Genomic DNA, 20310 nt, shown 5'->3' with positions numbered 1-20310 from the left:
AGTAACTGAGACACTCAAAAGATTTCTACTTGTAAATGATTAAATCAAAGTTAAAAAACAAATACAAAATAGTCAAATAAATATACTCAGGCTTCGAGCAAAGGAATTCACACACAAATGACTAATTTAATTTAATCTTTGTTCAGTCACCTACTCCTGTTACCATCCTTTCCCAGAGGTTTGCAAATGTAAATCAAATGTTGCTGCACAGCAGGATTCAACTGTGCTAGCATACAATGCTGTTATTTTTATCAGCAATGAAAATCTCATTACTTCATGTAAAGTTCAAATTCATTGTTTTTTCCCCCCTCTTTCATTTCCACACAGTGAGTAATTTTGTTCTGCATATGAAGTACATTATTTTTAATAAATGTCTCCATATTAAAAAGAAAAACAGTAAAAGAAAAACAAGACATGTTACCATGTGTACATTCTAAAAAGTTTAGTTAAAAAAAAAAGTACATAAAATTTGTTAAAAGTCCTCAGGGTCTATGTGACATACCCAGTTAACCACTTGGGACATGGATTTAAATCAGTTCAGATCACAAACGAAATGAGTCTGATGGTCTCAACATAGCTACTAGTGTACACACAAAATTCCATGTAATTACAGCTTGCAGTTTCCATTTATGGGAGCCATGACAGGGTATCATAAGTCACTGTTGAAGTACAGTAGCAGAATGGTTTGGGAAATGGGTATACCTACCTGCATTACAGTGTTTGCATAGTGTCTATCACCAATTCCTGACTGGGGCCTGTAGAGACTACTGTCATTCAAATAATAAAACAATAATAATAAATAGATAATTTGATTTTTACAATCTGCATCTTCAAGGGAGACTTCAATTTGAGTGACACATACTGGAGTTCTCATGCTGCCAGTACTAAAACATTCTTGGAATTTCTAAGAAGTATATATGAGACAATTTCCTAACTCAAGAAGTGTTGCATCCAATACAGGGAATCCTATATTAGGCCTCATATTGACAGATAAAGAACGAATTTCCGAACTAAAAAATAGTGGTTACTTAGGTGCAAGTGATTATGATTTGATTACATTTGTTACATTCAAAGAGAATAAAGTTCAAACCAGTAATATATGTATTGGGTGCTTTAAAGAGGCCAATTTCACACAAAGTTTAACACAATTATGAGCTAAATCACCTGGGCAAATGAATTTAAACAGAAAAATTTGAATACTAGTTGGAAATTGTTTAAGAACATTTTATAAGATGCACAAAAAGCCACAATCCCATAGTCAAGAAAGGAGGCTACACTGGTTAAAACATCAGCTTGGCTTTGATTGGAAGTCAAAGCAGCTATATAAAATTAAAAAACAAAATCTATCAAATGGAAAAAAGGGGAAGTTGGTAGCAATTAATATACATTAGAAGCTAGGAAGTGTAGAAAATAGATAAGGAAGCAAAACACACATTAGAAGAAGTCTGTGACCAGCAGAGTTAAAGACAATACAGTGAAATTTTTAAAGTATATTAGGAACAAAATAATGCTAATAGTGGTATTGGTCCATTACTAGATATACATGGTAGAACTGTCAATAATAAAGCAGAAGTTTTCAATAAATAATTCCGTTCTGTATTTGAGGAAAAAAAAAAAAAAAAACAGATGCTGTATTTATATCATATGATGATGAAATATTTTCCACTCCAATAGTAGGGAGCCGCGATCGGCCGAACCTGCGGACGCAGCAGATATACAAACTGGCCCAGACCGCCAGGGGCTTTCCCTGAACAAGCGGTGGACCGACTTTGAGAAGCACTGATCTAGTCCAGTCCCCTGCACTCAAGGCAGGACTAAGTATTATCTAGACCATCCCTGACAGGTGTTTGTCTAACCTGCTCTTAAAAATCCCCAATTATGGAGATTCCACAACCTCCCTAGGCAATTTATTCCAGCGCTTAACCACTCTGACAATTAAGAAGTTTTTCCTAATGTCCAACCTAAACCTTCCTTGCTGCAATTTAAGCCCATTGCTTCTTGTCCTATCCTCAGAGGTTAAGAAGAGCAATTTTTCTCCCTCCTCCTTGTAACAACCTTTTATGTACTTGAAAACTGTTATGTCTCCCCTCAGTCTTCTCTTCTCCAGAATAAACAAACCCAATTTTTTCAATCTTCCCTCATAGGTCATATTTTCTAGACCTTTAATCATTTTTGTTGCTCTTCTCTGGACTTTCTCCAATTTATCCACCCCTTTCCTGATATGTGGTGCCCAGAACTGGACACAATACTCCAGTTGAGGCCTAGTCAGCACAGAGTAGAGCAAAAGAATTACTTCTCGTGTCTTGCTTACAATACTCCTGCTAATACATCCCAAATGATGTTTGCTTTTTTTGCAACAGTGTTACACGGGTGACTCATATTTAGCTTGTGATCCACTATGTTCCCCAGACTCCTTCCTAGGCAGTCATTTCCTATTTTGTATGCGTGCAACTGATTGTTCCTTCCTAAGTGGAGAACTTTGCATTTGTCCTTATTGAATTTCATCCTATTTACTTCAGACCATTACTCCAGTTTGTCCAGATCATTTTGCATTTTAATCCTACCCTCCAAACCACTTGCAACCCCTCCCAGCTTGGTATCATCCGCAAACTTTATAAGTGTAGTCACTATGCCATTATCTAAATCATTGATGAAGATATTGAACAGAACGGGACTCAGAACCGATCCCTGCAGGATCCCACTCGTTATGCCCTTCCAGCATGACTGAACCACTGATAACTACTCTCTGGGAATGCTTTTCCAACCAGTTATGCACCCACCTTATAGTAGCTCCATCTAGGTTATATTTCCCTATTTTCATGTTAGGCTAGGAGTGTGCTTACAGAGCGAAACCTACATGGACTAGTCTACCCAAGCTAGCCTGAATCCACCTAGCACTTGTAACAATAGCAGGGAATATAAGGTAATGCGAGTTTCAAAGCAGGCTAGCAAGCCCAGTATGTACCCAGGTTTGTGCTGAAGCCTGCATTGCATTTCTTCAGTTACTGTTATCCACACTAGATTCAACTTGCTAAGGTAGGCTAGCTTGGGCATGGCATTGTACAGACATACCCTTAGTTATACCAAGGGACCAGACCAACTAAGATTGGATGAATATGCAGAATTTGGTGAATTTTTGTATTGATGACTATGTGGCTATCTAACAGCTCTCAATATGGGAGCCATGACTACTGTGTCCTGAGATTGTCATTGCAGACTGGACTTTGATGTTTAATTGAAAGATAAATATTTCTTGAAGTTACTTAGGAATTAATGCTTTAATGGTTATACGGACTACCTGTCTGAATTAAAAGTACTATACTGGATCTCGTTAGGAAAAAGCTCCCAATTTTAAAAATAAAAAAACTCAATCTGATTGGAGATAGTGGCTATCAGGAGGCCTACTTTAATGGATAAAAAGTATAATTATACCTCCTGCTGGGGTTCAATCTGAATAGTTGCACACTGTCTCCCATTATTGATGGGGTGCGGGGGGAGGAGAATAAAATTGTTAATTTAGCCATCATTAGCATGAGGGACCACAGAGACCTACAGAGCTCAATGGATCATTAACTCCTGGCACTAAAAGAGAATCTTGAGAACACAGTGCTCCCTTCTACATTCTTACATTTCAATAAACTGTGAAACTGAACATCTTTTCTTCACAACTAACATATGTTCATGCTGAACACAGGAGGAAGTCTGCACTGAGTGGGAGCCACACGTGACATGTTAACAACTGGTGCCAACAACTAAAAGAATATTATGAAAAAGCAGAGAAGTATTTGCAAGGGACTCTTCGGTGCAAACTGATATGTCCTGAAGTAGTACTAATGGTCAATAGCCCCTTCCTAATGTTATTAGTAGATATGATTGATTGTGCATTCTCTACATCGTTTTCATTTCTACATGGTCTCTTTCACTTACATATGCAGACTTATCTACAAATATGAAGAAGCTAATATTTAATTTGTTAATTGGGTGTAGAATATATACCTTGTACATGTCACAAAAACTGAAGCATATTTCTGACAGACCTATTCACAAACTACTTCCAATAATGCTTTTTCAGTGATCTGTTTAACTTAATCCATAGATGTTGAGCTAGATGATTTAGGAGATTGGTAATGTACTGGTATATGAAATCTTTCACTTCTGTGTTGCTGGTTCACATCTGACCCAGTCTGACTGTAAATTAAGGTAATATCTTGACAAATGTTCAGTGGTCTATGTGAAATGAATTGGTCGTCTTCATCCATTGCTGTGTGGACTGATAATCAACTCACAATTGGCACTAATTGACACTCTTCTTTGCAGTCTTGACAGAGGTAAAAAAATTTAGTGGGCCCAGAAACTGAATAACCTTCTTCCCCTTAGACATGAGCCTCCAGAACAGGATTATAATACAATGGTGGGATTGTCAAGAGAAAACTGCATTGACACTACCTGTTCTCAACCTGTTCTGCAGAGGAACAAAGGCCTTCAGAGTCTAAGCATCTTTCACCAGTAGTACATTCAATTTGAAAAATATCAGCCTGATTTTCTTCCCACACCAGTATAAATTAGGAGTAACTCCACTGAAGTCAATGGAGTTATACCATGGTAAGAATGGTACAAGAGGAGAGTCCAGCTCAGTATATTATTTTGAAAATTAACAAATTACAGTGTCAATACTCCATCATTATAAAAGGCTTGAGAATTATATGCAACAGAAAGTGTTATGGCAACTTTAAATGGGAGTTTAACTGAACACAAGCCAGCAATATCAAAGAAAAGTTTCCCAAAGCAGCTTTAAAGAGACATAGTCAGGTCAAATTTGGTAACAAATTAATGGTTTTTAAAATAACATAAGAAATTATTCTCTATATAATTTTATTGGAAAGAAAGTTTTTAAAGAAATAAACATTCTCACAGGGTCTGCAGCACTGAGCTAGTAAATGAAGTCTCCAACTCCCTTTCTAGTCCCCTCAATGTGCAATGAGCTTTATGCCTTCAATTCACCTTACTTCCTAGCTCTTCAGTATGAAGTCACTTCTGAGCTGTATGCTGAGAAGTTTCATCCCCAGCTGCTTCTTTGAGTCACCACCACCCTGCTTCCCCACAATGATACAGGTGGGCTAAGCTCAAGGGAAAGTCAAGGATGGAAGTGGAAGAAAGATGCTCAGGAAGTGGGAGAGAGAGAGATGCTAGGACTAAATTGAACCCACTAATAAATATCAATCTGGCCCCTTCTCCAAGTGGCCAGAGATGCTCCTTCCTCTGTCTAATTCCCCTCTCCCAAACACACACATATCATTTCAATAAAAGAGCAGTCAGAAAATCAACAACAACTCAGTGTAACAAACTATCTGACCATTATACTATTGGAGAAATATCATAATATTTTTGACAAAATGCAGTTTTGACTTGATCCTACAATATGAACAAACAAAAAATTACTCCATTTGTAACATGCAGTTGACACTGTGTACCTGTAGCAAGGATATTAAAATAAAAGTCTGAATTTGGATTATACAGAGTTTCACAAAGTATACCAAGAAACAAAGAATATTAAACACATTAAAAGTTCTCTTCTGTATCAATTTCTGAATGTCCACAATCAAGCTACTGTATGAGACATTTTTATAAAGCAGTATTTTGTTGTCTCTTATATGCAACTCTGGTATCTCTGGGTAAAAATAGCATTACATACATCATTTAAATATGGGGATTGCCCTCCACAGTGTATTAGCAAGGATGTTTTTTTCTTCCTCTGGAATGCTAAGCAACAATAATATGTTAGGGTCTTGTGGGTATATAGCTCATGAATTCCTGTGATAGCAGGAGGTGGAACAGGCCATGAAAAGCCTAAGTTACATCACTTGAATCATTTAAATAACTGATTGGAAAAACAACTAATGTGTACTGTGAGGAATGAACCAGCACTGAAGGAGGTGAACTAAATGACCAGCATCTTTTCAACTGTATGATTTCATGCATTTACATAATATGCTTTTATTTTCTAGAGAAATGTAAGCAAGAACAAAGGGGAATGCCTAAAATTTTGCAGGAATGTTGCTGTAACTCCTTTCCTGGTGGTAACCTATTTTTCATGCTATAACTGTGACACCGATAGCATAATATAAAAAACTAGCAATGGAAATAAAGAGGGCATACAGAAAGATCAATATATATATAAAAACAGTGGAACTGGAAAAGGTTTAGAAGAGGACAACAAAGATGATCCAGGACATGGAATGGCTTCCATATGACGAGAGACTACAAAGATCAGGGCTGCTCATCTTAGGAAAGAGATGAGTAAGAGGGTTATATAGAGGTCTATAAAATCATGAATGGTGTGGAAAAAGTGAACAGAAAAGTGTTATTTATCCTTTCCCACAATACAAAGACCAGAGGTTACTCTATGAAATTAATAAGCAGCCCATTTAATACAAACAAGAGGAAGTACTTTTTAATACAATGCACAATTAATCTGTGAAACTCATTGCTGTGAGATGTTGTGATGGCTAAAAGTATAACTGGGTTCAAAAAAGAACTAGGTGTATTCATGAAGGATAGGTCCATCAATTTTTATTAGCCAAGATGGTCAGGGATGCAACCCCATGTTCATGGTGACCCTCAACCTCTGACTGCCAGAAGGGAGGGGAAAACAGGGATGGATCAATCCACCTGCCCTTTTCTATATAGTTCCTCCTGAAGCTTTGGTCTAGCCACTGTCAGAGACAGGATACTGGGCTAGATGGGCCATTGGTTTAATCCAGTATAATAGTTCTAACATTCTTAACTGAACATTAAGCAGGCCACAGAATGATTTGAAAATAAATAAATAAATACATAAATAAATCTCAGTTGGTGATACATAGGAGATTTCCTGCAGGAATACTCTTCTCCCCTCCCCCCTTGCCCCCCCCCCCGCACCCTCCCAACATTAATAAACTCCATACTTCTCCATACTTTTTTAAAGATGTGGCGGCTCAGTGGTTAAGTTGCTCGACCTCAATCCTGAAAGTTGTAGGTTTCAGTCTCCCTTGATCATAGAATATCCGAGTTGGAAGGGACCTCAAGAGGTCATCTAGTCCAACCCCCTGCTCAAAGCAGGACCAATTCCCAGCTAAATCATCCCAGCCAGGGCTTTGTCAAGCCGGGCCTTAAAAACCTCCAAGGAAGGAGACTCCACCACCTCCCTAGGTAACGCATTCCAGTCTTTCACCACCCTCCTAGTGAAATAGTTTTTCCTGATATCCAACCTGGACCTCCCCCACTGCAACTTGAGACCATTGCTCCTTGTTCTGTCATCTGCCACCACTGAGAACAGCTGAGCTCCATCCTCTTTGGAACCCCCCTTCAGGTAGTTGAAGGCTGCTATCAAATCCCCCCTCATTCTTCTCTTCTGGAGACTAAACAATCCCAGTTCTCTCAGCCTCTCCTCATAAGTCATGTGCTCCAGACCCCTAATCATTTTTGTTGCCCTCCGCTGGACTCTTTCCAATTTTTCCACATCCTTCTTGTAGTGTGGGGCCCAAAACTGGACACAGTATTCCAGATGAGGCCTCACCAATGTCGAATAAAGGGGAACGATCACGTTCCTCGATCTGCTGGCAATGCCCCTACTTATACAGCCCAAAATGCCGTTAGCCTTCTTGGCAACAAGAGCACACTGTTGACTCATATCCAGCTTCTCGTCCACTGTGACCCCTAGGTCCTTTTCAGCAGAACTGCTACCTAGCCATTCGGTCCCTAGTCTGTAGCAGTGCATGGGATTCTTCCGTCCTAAGTGCAGGACTCTGCACTTGTCCTTGTTGAACCTCATCAGGTTTTTTTCTGCCCAATCCTCTAATTTGTCTAGGTCCCTCTGTATCCGATCCCTATCCTCTAGTGTATCTACCACGCCTCCTAGTTTAGTGTCATCTGCAAACTTGCTGAGAGTGCAGTCCACACCATCCTCCAGATCATTAATGAAGATATTAAACAAAACCGGCCCCAGGACCGACCCTTGGGGCACTCCACTTGAAACCGGCTGCCAACTAGACATGGAGCCATTGATCACTACCCGTTGAGCCCGACGATCTAGCCAGCTTTCTATCCACCTTACAGTCCATTCATCCAGCCCATACTTCTTTAACTTGGTGGCAAGAATACTGTGGGAGACCGTATCAAAAGCTTTGCTAAAGTCAAGAAATAACACATCCACTGCTTTCCCCTCATCCACAGAGCCAGTTATCTCATCATAGAAGGCAATTAGGTTAGTCAGGCACGACTTCCCCTTCGTGAATCCATGCTGACTGTTCCTGATCACTTTCCTCTCCTCTAAATGTTTCATAATTGATTCCTTGAGGACCTGCTCCATGATTTTTCCAGGGACTGAGGTGAGGCTGACTGGCCTGTAGTTCCCCGGATCCTCCTTCTTCCCTTTTTTAAAGATGGGCACTACATTAGCCTTTTTCCAGTCATCTGGGACCTCCCCCGATCGCCATGAGTTTTCAAAAATAATGGCTCACACTGAAAGGCCACCCCCAGTTCGCCAAGCTGCAAAATGGGAACCTGATACATCAGGTTAGGGCATTCAAAGACAGTCAGATGTGATGCTGGCCACATCACTACCTGGTGTACTGCTGACTATGAAACTGATGTGCCTAACCATGTTAGCCTGGTGAGCCACTGGCTTGGGGGAGCCTTGACTTTGATATTTCTCCCATTCCCTAACACCACTTCAGCTTCATACTCTGCATCTATTTTGATTCTCAAAGTGGGTGGGTGTTTTCTGGCTGCGCATGGTTTCCTCTAGTTGGTGTGGGGAGCAGGAAGAGGCAAGGGTTTCCCATAGGCAGTTTGGGGTTGAAGGACTTCTTCCCAGTTCCACTTATTGAAACTTGAGTCTAGAACTGATGCAGGCACTGACAGGAAGAAAGAAGCAGGCTGCAAGAGTCCCATTCAATGCAGCAGCTTTCCCCCAAATCCCACACACACCTTTGTCACTGCTGGTGCAGTCAGCAAGACAGGGGTGCAGGAACTATATGCGAGGGGAGCTCTCATGTGCCACATTTGTTCGGAATGGTACTGGTTACAGATGTGCGACGGGAGTGCTCATCTGTCACACCAGTTACATGTCTACCTGAAGCATGGCCTGAGTGAGCAATCCTAGCCTCAGAGTCCTTGTGTAGACTAGGCAAATGGTGCCTTTTTTCTAAGTTAGCTCAACTGAGCTAGCTTAATTCAGTTGACAACCCTACTTACCACTAATATAGACACTGTTTAAAATCAAGTTGAAGGTATTAAAACTCAGATTTAAAAAAATGCCCAGAAATGGATGAAAGTTTTAACAAGGAGAGCTGACCTTAGCATTTCTAGTTATATCTTCAAAACTGCTGGCTTCAATACACACAGTATAACTAATCCTGTTCATCATTTTCATACCTCTATACACAAGGCTGGTCTAAGAATTTGGGAGAGGATACATCCTAAACTTAATTGACTCGCTTCACTTTTAAGTATGTGTCAAGGGAATTTTTAGATCCTCCCCACTCCAGCTTCCTGCTGAAAAAGCCTCGCTGCTTGTTGATGCCAACTCCAGTGAACAATTCATTTACTTCTCCAAGGCAATCTTAGCAAAGGATGGCTAGAAACTTTTCATTTTGATGAAAGCTAAGAATTTTGTCAACAGGGCCCAAAAGCAATCAACTAGATGCTTGTGCCAGCCCCCTCCAGCCAGTCAGTAAAACAGGACATAGACAGATTAAAAAACGCACAATTTACAGTAATTGAACATGAATCTGAGTAATGCTTTGCACTTCTCTAGCTCCTGTCTTCCAAGGGTCTCAAAGCACTTTACATACGTTAAGCAAGCCTTACAACACCACAGTGTGATAGGTATCACTGTATCAATTGTATAGATGGACAGAATGCACTTTTCTAAGGTTACATTTTTCAAGTAGGAAAAAGTCCCTTCTACCTTATACTAAAAGACACATTCCTCTCCAAATTACTTTAAATAGATTCAAAGAACACTACTTGCTCAAACACCTAGAGGGTAGGTAACCATTTCTCCATCCCATTAATCTTCTGCAGTATGTGGGATCATTCTCAGATGTCAAAATTATGAAAAAGTTTAAAATATTATTTTTACTTAATATTTTTAGTAAGGAAGGAAGCAAAATTGTTTTGCAGATTAACATGACTCTTTCCACTGACAGTTGTTTTTCATCCCTTCGAAATAATGCCTTTTGTCTGACCCAGATTAAGTTACTGTTGCAGCTAAACACATCTGCTTTTGGATGAACAAACACACTGCAGGAAATCAGCTTGGGAGAAAAGTAGGTTAGACCCGTTAGCCTTTTTTGAACAGAGGAATAAATCCTTACAGACTAGAGGTTATCAGCTTTGAAGGGCAGGACCCATGAATGAGTTCTGCTCATTTACTAACATTAGAACATTAGAACTGAATGTTTAATTTTGTCAATTAAGCAAACCTCTTCATAGCTTGAAGAGTCAATCTAGCAGTCAAAGATAGAGGGCATAATCTTCTAGTACTATCCAGGGCATTGTGTTAATTTATCCCCTTCCTGGAACTCATCTAACTCTTGTCTGTTATTTTCATAAGTATGAAAGTGGCCCTAATTCAACCCTGTGCAGAGGACTAGCACAAGGCCTTGGCATCACATAAATCCCATTTAAACCCCATTACCCTTGTGCAGAGGGCCAGCGCAAGGCGTGAATTTCACTCAGAGTAACAACAGAGACAAGCAGAGACCATCTGTATCATCACCTGTAACAGAATTCACAGATTATTATTTTGCAAATATTAAAAAAAAATCATACAAAAAAAACCTGTTATATGAAACCATTTTCTGGTTTTCTGATGGCTGGTACAGTACACCAATACTACAGAGCAATATTTAATAAAGCTATGACCTGATTGATTAAAATATGCACTATTAAATTGGCACATATTACTGATTCATTAAAAATAGTCAAACACACTATTTCTTAGTTAATTCCATACCTCTTCTAAACACACAAATGCCCTTTTCCTCTGAAGTCAATGAAGTAAAATTGTATGAATAAAGGCCTTGAAAAGTTATAGTACTGAGCACATGCTTATTCCCTCTACGAAGAAAAGGGGGCACCACACTGCTTTGTTCTGTTGGCAATTGGTCTGTGCAAAACACATGTGCTTATTGAATTCTATATCCATGTGCCACTTCTTGGCAAAATAATATATCTATTTGTCTTTTACAATTGAGCCATTAAGGAGCGCCCACATCCTAAATTCCAACACCCACATGAAACATCTGTATCACATTGCAGAACTCTCATTTACTTTATGAAATTATTTCTTTTTATGTACCAAGTGATGCACATCAATGCAATACCAACAAATATATTGTAGTGGTGATTATAGTGTTTTGTCAATCAATGAGACTCTCTACCCTAGTAAAAGATGTGGAACTCTTCCCATGTTCCTCATACACAACTTGAAGGCATGACAGAAACAGCTGAGTATATTTTCTAAGGCATATTTTAAACTTCAGTCAATGACTCTTTGTTTCTTACAGAGCTGCTGATGTTTTTCAACAAGGCATTCCATTTAGAAACAATTCTGCTTTTTTTAATATATTTCTCATGCCTTGTTCTTTATTCTTAATTGTGGTGGCATGGAAAGAGGAGGAGTCCATCTGCCTCTTATTCCTACTTAACGGCACAGTCCTCTGACTCACTCATTTTTTCAATGCTGAAATATGACATTTAAAACAGAGGACTACTGGGGGATAAGAAGCAGAAGCAAACAAGAGCAAGCTCACTGCAGATAAATTACCTCATAACACAAACACAGAAAGTTATATGCTACAGGAGCAGCCACTATAAGGTATTTCAAAGCTCTCTATAAGGGGTCAGTATCTTTTTAAAGAGAACTGGCATGTAGTCAGGATATATTCTCTGACAAACTCTAATAGGGCTTGTCTACATAGGACACTCTGGAAAGTTAAGATAATCAACTAAAAGGTGTGAAGTTAATTTGCATAAATGAAAACACAAACCCCTGTGTGGACACTCTCATACAGAAGTAAAAAAGGCCTTAGCTTGCTGTATCTTAAACCCTGCCCCAGGAGGGCTCTCCGCAGCCACAGAGGAGAAGGCAGGATCTTCCCCAAAAGAATTCTGAGCTGCTTCCATTAAACTCAGTGAGGGATTAAGTGGGAAACCTGTCCTTTTACTTTTAGCCTTCAAATTGCTGTTGGTCTTGAACTTCTGGAAAACTTCAACCATCCCATCCCAAAAACTCCACACCCAGGGTACAATTCAAGCATTGGCATTAAGTAGGACAAACCTTTTGGCTAGTAATCCATAGGTTGATATAAAGATGAAGACTATAATATACAAATTGCTATTATTTGGCACAGTTCATGATTTTGTGAAGATTAAGGACTAAACGGTGGCCTCGTTTCTATGAGAGACACTAGAGAAGGTTGAGAAATTATAGAGGCCAAGTAAAAGTCTAGTGGGACATTCATTTTGCCTGAACACAGACGTGTGCAGGATCCTCAGAGACCAGTATGGTGAGTCTGCTTTATAAAACTTTATACCTTCTGCGAAAAGGATCGGTATAAGATCTCACACACCTGCTGCCAACAGCAAGATGTTTTTCTTGAACTTACTTTTTCTCATTTAAAATATGCTAGCATAAAAAGGGATACAACTGAAATAATTTAATGAAACCAAAAATTATTCTTAAAACTGAATAGAAAAGCATAGGGGCTTAAGGTTCTCATTTCAAAACAAGCAAAATTTTACCTTCTTGAACGTGAACAAGCACAGCATGCTGATATGCAACACAACATCTACAAAATAAGAAACCATTGCCAAATTTATCAAGCAAAGCTGTTTTCATGATTGTTTCCAATGGGGGAATTTAATTTAATTTCAACTAAAAGGTTTTCCAAATACTAGATAAGTACAAACACATGCAGTACTCTAAGGTCCAAAATCCTACCCTTCAGAAGAACAGCATGCAAGTGAAAAATTTCATACTAGCTCTGCATTTTACAAGGGCAGCAGGATTTATTGTATCCTGACCTTTTTTGTTTGCTTTTCATTTACCATGGGAGTGCTTCCCCCCCGTCTCCTCCCAACATGCTGTTGCCCCTTCAGATCTGGCTAGACAGGGCCAATACTTTTACTCCACAGAATGTACTTTCCATGTACGCCATCATCCCCATAAACACCTCATTATCTCAGCTCCATATAAAGTTTGTCCAAGTCAAAAACTAGTTATAGTATCATATGACACACTATTATGTTTCGCCAGTCAGAAGTGTCTTGATAGCCTAATTATATTCCATGAGGATCATGGCAGACGACATACATGACAAAAATATCATAGATATAATAAGGCCATGCATGCATCATGAAACATTGGAATGGACTCTCTCTTAAGCCATGATTATGGTCATCAAGAAAATGGATTCCCAAAAGAAAGCAATAAGGACTACAGCATTTTGTGGCATGCAGCTAAGTAAACAAAATGCAAATTTGCAAGGTATTCCTGAGTGCTGAATCCTCCATCAGCATCTTAGTAAGATAAGACGTGTAAAATCACATGTCCATGTAGCCAGAGAGTTTCCTATTTATGACACATCCATAATGTGTATGGAATAAGTTACTCACAAAATTTGTTCCTGATACACTCATATCAGATGAAATGTTACAAATAACTTATGCACAGTACTAAATCTTTCAGCTTTAGGTCAATTCACACAAATGTCTTCTCAGTGTTGGTCAGGATTAAAACATCAGTCGTAAAGAGAGATTTTCCAGTTCAGATATACCAAGAAGATATAAGAGGAAGAAGTACTCTATGTATCTAAAGTAAGAACAGTTCAGAACACAGAAGACATACAGAGGAATAAATAATGAGACAAACATAAGAGGTTAAACACTGTTTAAAAATGCAGTCAGACATGCTGATAGCAGGCAATTGTTGACCAAAGTAACTGCATGTCACCAGAGACAAATATTCAAACGACTGCTATAATACATGTTTGCTCTTGTTATTCACTACTTTTCTGATTCACTATTTCTTATTTATTATAGCTACACTGCATCTGTTACATCAGCTATGATGTATCACCATGTGTTTTATTGCATGGGACATGTTATATTATGTTACCTCTGTAATTGGCAATAGCAGAATATCTGCCATTCACACCAAACTACAAGTACTGGAAAAATACTCACTACCTTTAAGTTAAAAGGATATTTGTTAGCTTGGTAAAATAACATGATGTGGCATGTTAGGTCAATATATCACATTATGCAGTTTAAACGTACGTAAACTGATGCAGCACAGAGAACTGCCTTGTACCGAATTTTTAACAAAGAGTTAGTACACACAACTGCAGTCACCAAAATACACATGTTACACACAGGTTGGTGGGTACCCAGAATGTATCTCTCAGAGAACCAACTGACTTAAACCTAGTTATACTAATTTAACAATAAAGACTGCTACTTAATCAGGATGATAATTCTGTTGATAATTCTGTTTAAGTAGGGCTCTGACGATTTACTGATGATAGGCCTTTGTATTTAATCTCAGTCTTGGGCTAGTTTTGTCTGTTTGCTTCTCTAATAGCAGCTCTAAGTCTCTCCTTAGTGATCATACAAATAAGAAATATATGAAATACTTCCCCACCTCCTGTTAACTTATTCCATCCATGCTGAGCTGCTATACTGGACTTCTCATGGCTGCCCTTGCCACTGTGTAAACAGCAGGCTTAGGTCCTTTCATATTAGAAATAGTGCCTCTTCCCAGCTCCATAGGACTGTGCAGTAATCTGATGAGCTCACTTCAATTCTGCAGCTCACTAGACAGCAGTATCATCATTAAAAAGAAATATTCTGTTAATTGGAAATTCCATTTAATCAGAACAAAAGACAATCTACCATATCAAAATTTCTGAAAAAGAAGATTGTTCAGTGCCTCTAGTTATATCCCACCTAGTCAGCATAATACAGAATATGTCATGCTTCAATATAACAGACCATTGAACTCTAAATCATTATGCAAATATGAAGATATTCAGCTCATTCACACACAAGCAGAGTTCTCCAATAGATTTAATTTACAAATCCCACCCTCTCCCTATGCGATATTTTAATGCCTAGTTTTTAAATGCTTGTATCTTTCATTATTTGTTTCCTCAGGCCACTATCTTATGGTATTTACTAAAAGTCGTATAGTGATTTCAAAAGGAATATTTTTATCCCTAATCCTATAGAGTAACTCTCAATGGAAGCAGAAAGGAATACATATGCCAGCAATTCTCCCTATTGAAGACGGACATGTAACCACAATGGACCAGTGTCAATATGGAATAACTGTTCCAGAGCGAGCCATCCATTGGTTAAAAGGATCTGAGATAATATGTACCCTTTATTGTTAGTTCATTCTATCTATCTAGGTCAGGTGTGGGCAAAATACGGCCCGTGGGACAGACCGGCACATCTAACATTTCTATCTGGCCCGCCAGGCTCTTTGGCTGCCAATTCACAATCTCCGGGCTGCTAAGAGTCCCGCGGCGCAGCGGGGCGCTCAGGCAGGCTGCCTACCTGCCATGGCCCCACACCGCTCCCAGAAGTGACTATGGCTGGCTGCTGCTGTCACATCTCTGCACTCCCCTGGCAGAGTGGGAGGCAGCTCCATGTGCTGCCCCTACTCCCAGCACCATCATCACAGCTCCCATTGGCCAGAAACTGTCTGCAGGCAGTGCACGGAGACCCGCTGATTCCCTCCCCACAAGGGGCACGCAGAGACATGCCAGCAGCAGCCAGCCACAGCCGCTTCTGGGAGTGGCGTGGGGCCATGGCACGCAGGCAGGCTGCCTGAGCCCTGCTGCACTGCCCAAAGCCTACACATACTACACCCTCCCGCACCCCAACCCCCTGCCCTAGGTCAGAACCCCATCCTGCAACCAAACTTTCTCCCAGACCCTGCACCCCAACCCCTGCCCCAGCCCATAGCTCCCTCCTGCACCCAAACTCCCTCCCAGACCCCGTACCCTCCATTAATATAGTAGAAATGTTCAGCCTGTGACGACTTACCAAAATTCATGGAGTGGCCCCACTGCAAAAATTATTGCCCACTCCTGATCTAGGTACTTATATGGCTCTCTCTCTATGGGAGTAGTCCCCAAGCTGTGGTACACGTCCCCCTAGAGGGGCATGGAGGAACATTTGGGAGGGTGTACAGCAAAGCCCAGGCCAGCCTGCACAGGGGGCAGGGAGGGTGCGCCACCCAACCGCGCTCTGCGTTACCAACAGGTAGAGCAACTCACAGTAGTCTAACCTAAAAGCAAAAAAAGGAATGGGGTCTGTATCTGAGAGAAACACATCCAGTCTCTTGGCCAACCACAAATTTAAAAAGGCATTTTTGGCCACTGATGAAATCTCATTCTCTAGCCAGCCCCATCTCACCCAGGCAAAAACCAGGACCATGGCAATGCACTGAGTGGTCAGTAAATGTAACAACTTAATATGTCAGCAGCAATAGATCACAAGAGAAAAGCAGGACAAACAGAAGAGCAGGGATATTTAGAAAAGGTACTTAACGAGGCACAATAGCTTATTTATTTTTATTATTCAAATACAGCTGGATCAAAACCCCATTGAGTCAAGGGGAAAACTTCCTTTTGCTACTACTACACTTGGAACTAGTGTGCTAAAAATGGTAGTGTAGGCACGGTAGCAGTGAGCAGCAGCATGGGCTAGCTGCCCTAAGTACAAAGCCTCCCAGACCCATGCCACTGCTTGCTGCTACCCGTGCTACTGCAGCTACACTACTATTTTTAGCATGCTAGCTCAATCAGACCTAGAATAAGTATGTCTACTTGAGCTGAGAATCACACCCCCAGCTAGCATGGCCACTGCCACATCCCAGAATACTGGACATTCTGGTACTTCCGGGAAGGGAGTGGGCCCACCCCCACCAGCGTGACCTTGCACATATGGTGCGACCTAGCACACAGTGCATGCAAGGTCATGACGCATGGAGAAAGCCATTTTGAAAGAACCCCACCCCCTGCTGGTGTGAAAATACATGAAAGTCATGCCTGCAGGTGTGGAGCGGCATGCTTTTCAAAATGGCATCCCTCTTCGGTGATACTGGACAAAACCACATCTGGTTTTGAACAGGAGGAGGGACAAACCATAGAAAAAGAGGAGTATTCAGCTTAAAACCTGATGAATGGCCTGTCTACCCCCAGCTCCAAGTGTAGACATAACCTTTGACTCCAGTGCACTTTGAATTAAGCCTATAGTATGGGCCAGGCCTCCGGAGGGGGAAAACGCATTGGTGAAATTTTCATTAACTGTTCAAGCTTTGCTACAAAAATACTGATAAATGGAAAATTTAGTTCACCTCTAGCAAACAGCTCTAAGCAAGAAGAATGTGCTGCTACATCATCTGCTAATACATTAAATGTTACAGTTATTCCCTGTGTAACTGATGCCCAGGGCTGTAAAAACAATTAGAAGCAAATGCACTCTAAAAAGGTTTTTGAACCAAAGAAAACAAAGAATCTATTTCTTCTTTATTCCAAGCTTGGAGCCCAGAAAGGAAAAACAATACCAAAAAAAAACTGCAATAAGCAGAATGGGCTACAGGCTAGTGTATTATGTAACTCTGAGTGGCCATACATATTATAGGATTAAAGATTTATTAGCAATGACTGCTGAAGATGTTCTTTAACTCAATCTCAAATGTTACAGTCATGTTAAATTATTACTCTCCTTGGGTGGCTCACAAAACTGTTAACGGATGACAGAATGCTTTGCCTGTAGGCCACTAGTGCAATTCAATGTTTCTTCTCTAGCGTTTCCAATACATTCCAGGTGAATTCTAACTGAAAATTATTACTATTATAGAGCTCATTAATGCTCAATGTGTAATGAGTTGGCAGTTTCAGTCCATCTCACAAAAACTACCACCGCAACTGACAGTCTTTAGAATTAGCCTGATTGGCTGAACAAAGTCTTAGAACTACTCTCTCACTCCTAAAGATGGTCTCTCCAGAACAGTGCCAATGTAGAGTGGTAAAGCATTGCAGGGAAGCTTTCAGTGCTGCTGGCTCATGCCATACTATTACATGGTTAGAGGACTTAGTGCCTAGTGAAATCAGCAACACATACTCACCTTTCACAAACACCACATTATTGCTAACTAAATAAACAAAATGGTACTGTTTAGATTAGAAACATATTATAAACCTACAACTGGAAAATACATACTTGGTCAAAATAAGAGCACAGAAAATGAGAGCACAAGAAGTGGTACAGAATATAGAGTGAAGTCTGGTTAGGAAGAGAAGCAGAAAAATGAGAGAAAATAATGGAAACTAGCTCCTCAAACCTTTTGGTTTTAGGAGAAGCCAAAAAACACTGAATTTCTTTTACAAAAGAGGGTAGTGGAGGTAAACTATTATTTTGGTAAGAAATCTGCTAGTGTCATGATGGGTCACCAAAAAACATGTAATGGCATATCCGCAAGAGAAGGAAGGTAAAATATAGTATGTCTCCAACAATCCTACAGTATCAAATAAAAAGAAATCAACATATTGTGGAAACTTGTTTATAATGACTACAACAAACAAGTTCCATACCAAACCAAGTTCTTTATCTCATCAACAACAAATATCCAAGATGGGACTACTATAAGGTGCATAATTAGGAACTTAGATCTGAAAAAATATTTATAGTTGTGTGGGTGAAAAGTGGAAAAAAAGGACAAACAAATAGTGTGAGAAAAGGTAAGAAGGATGAAGGCAGGAACAGAAGTAGGAAAAGACTTTAAAACACAGTTTCCATGTTTAGCTTTCTCCTGCCTTCCCAAAACTAAGCTGGCATATATGGTGCAATATTAAATAATCAGTTTGCAGATGCAAGAACAAAAGCTACACTCTGGGCCCATGAAAAGGACAGAATTTCATAACTAGTGCTTCTGGTTTCAGCTTTAAAGTAATACTTGCTGATAAATAGGTAGAAGAAAAAGCAGACTCATCTATTTGTATTAATTGAGAAAGGAAACATTTACAGCTCTTGATCACTGTACCCAAAACTATCAATTTAAAGCCATTCCATATCAGTTTAATACTGGAGAGTGGTACAGTGCTGACAGATATATAAAACATAGTGAAAACAACATATGTTACAGAACTAGATGTATAGTCAAATTTCCCTGCTTCTCCTGTTGCTTGTTAGGTTTTCACATAGTCACAAGGAAGAGAAAAACCATCTTTTTTTTTTAAATGGGGGGGAATGTGACAGTAGAACCATAAAAACTGGGGAAAGAGGACTCAGTGGGTGTACCTGAAACTACTTGTAACTAATGTTTTTAAATTGCCTAGAATTCAAGTTGATTATGCCCTTTAATGTAAAAAGACTTTAATTTTTTTAGAATAACTGTCTGACTGAATGAACTTGTTAATTTGGTTCTCCAGTTTTATTACTGCTATGGTGATGAATATAGGCACTAAGCAAAATCAACTAACAGATAAAATACAGTAAATGAAATATTTATGCATTTGATACTGCCAATCTACTGAAGTTCCTATGAAGGGAAAACTTCCACCGCGTTAATGAGACTACCACAATATAACTTGCATTATGCATGGCAATAAATGTTTGCAAGATGGGTTCCCATGTAGGACTTAGAAGCCATTTCAAAACTACATGCATGCAGTACTAACCAATTTCACATCAGTTTCAGTGCTCTAAATAATTCTTTTCAAGAAACTGAATTGTAAGCTTTTCAGTGCAAGGTTTCTGTTTTTTCTTTAGCAGATTATTGTACCTATTGTAAGGCAGTAAGTACACGAATTTCAGAAATGTAAAATCCTTATTCTGAAAACCATAATAGTCTAAATTTTTATTTGAACAATTTTAGATAAATTATGACTCCAGTAATAAAGGTATTTTCCATCTTTGTCAATAGCTTTCTCTGAAATAATCTAACCTTTCTTTCACTTAAATTTATTGACTGGCTCTAAACTATTCAGATAATAAATATTTGCTTCTATGGAATGCATCAAACTATGATTTAAATTAAAATACTAAAATGTATTCAAGTATGAACTACACCTGATTCAGGTTGATTCTGGAATGAAAGCCAAAACCTGTTTACATTCTGAAACCCATCCTTTCAATTACATTGATGAGAATATCAGGGGGTAGCCGTGTTAGTCTGTATCTACAAAAACAACAAGGAGTCTGGTGGCACCTTAAAAGACTAACAGATTTATTAGGGCATAAGCTTTCGTG

The 20310-nt window shown here is 39.5% G+C and overlaps 1 protein-coding gene across 1 annotated transcript in view; it reads right to left on the bottom strand.

Annotated features, from left to right (window-relative positions):
• The window catches only part of LEKR1 (leucine, glutamate and lysine rich 1), a 121264-nt gene that overhangs the window by 85461 nt on the left and 15493 nt on the right, over positions 1–20310 (bottom strand). The gene's annotated exons all lie outside the window — the stretch shown is intronic.

This window comes from Trachemys scripta, chromosome 9, assembly GCF_013100865.1.
Source record: "Trachemys scripta elegans isolate TJP31775 chromosome 9, CAS_Tse_1.0, whole genome shotgun sequence".
NCBI lineage: Eukaryota > Metazoa > Chordata > Testudines > Emydidae > Trachemys > Trachemys scripta.
Note: the sequence above shows the minus strand (reverse complement) of the source record. Positions and strands in the feature narration are given on the sequence as shown.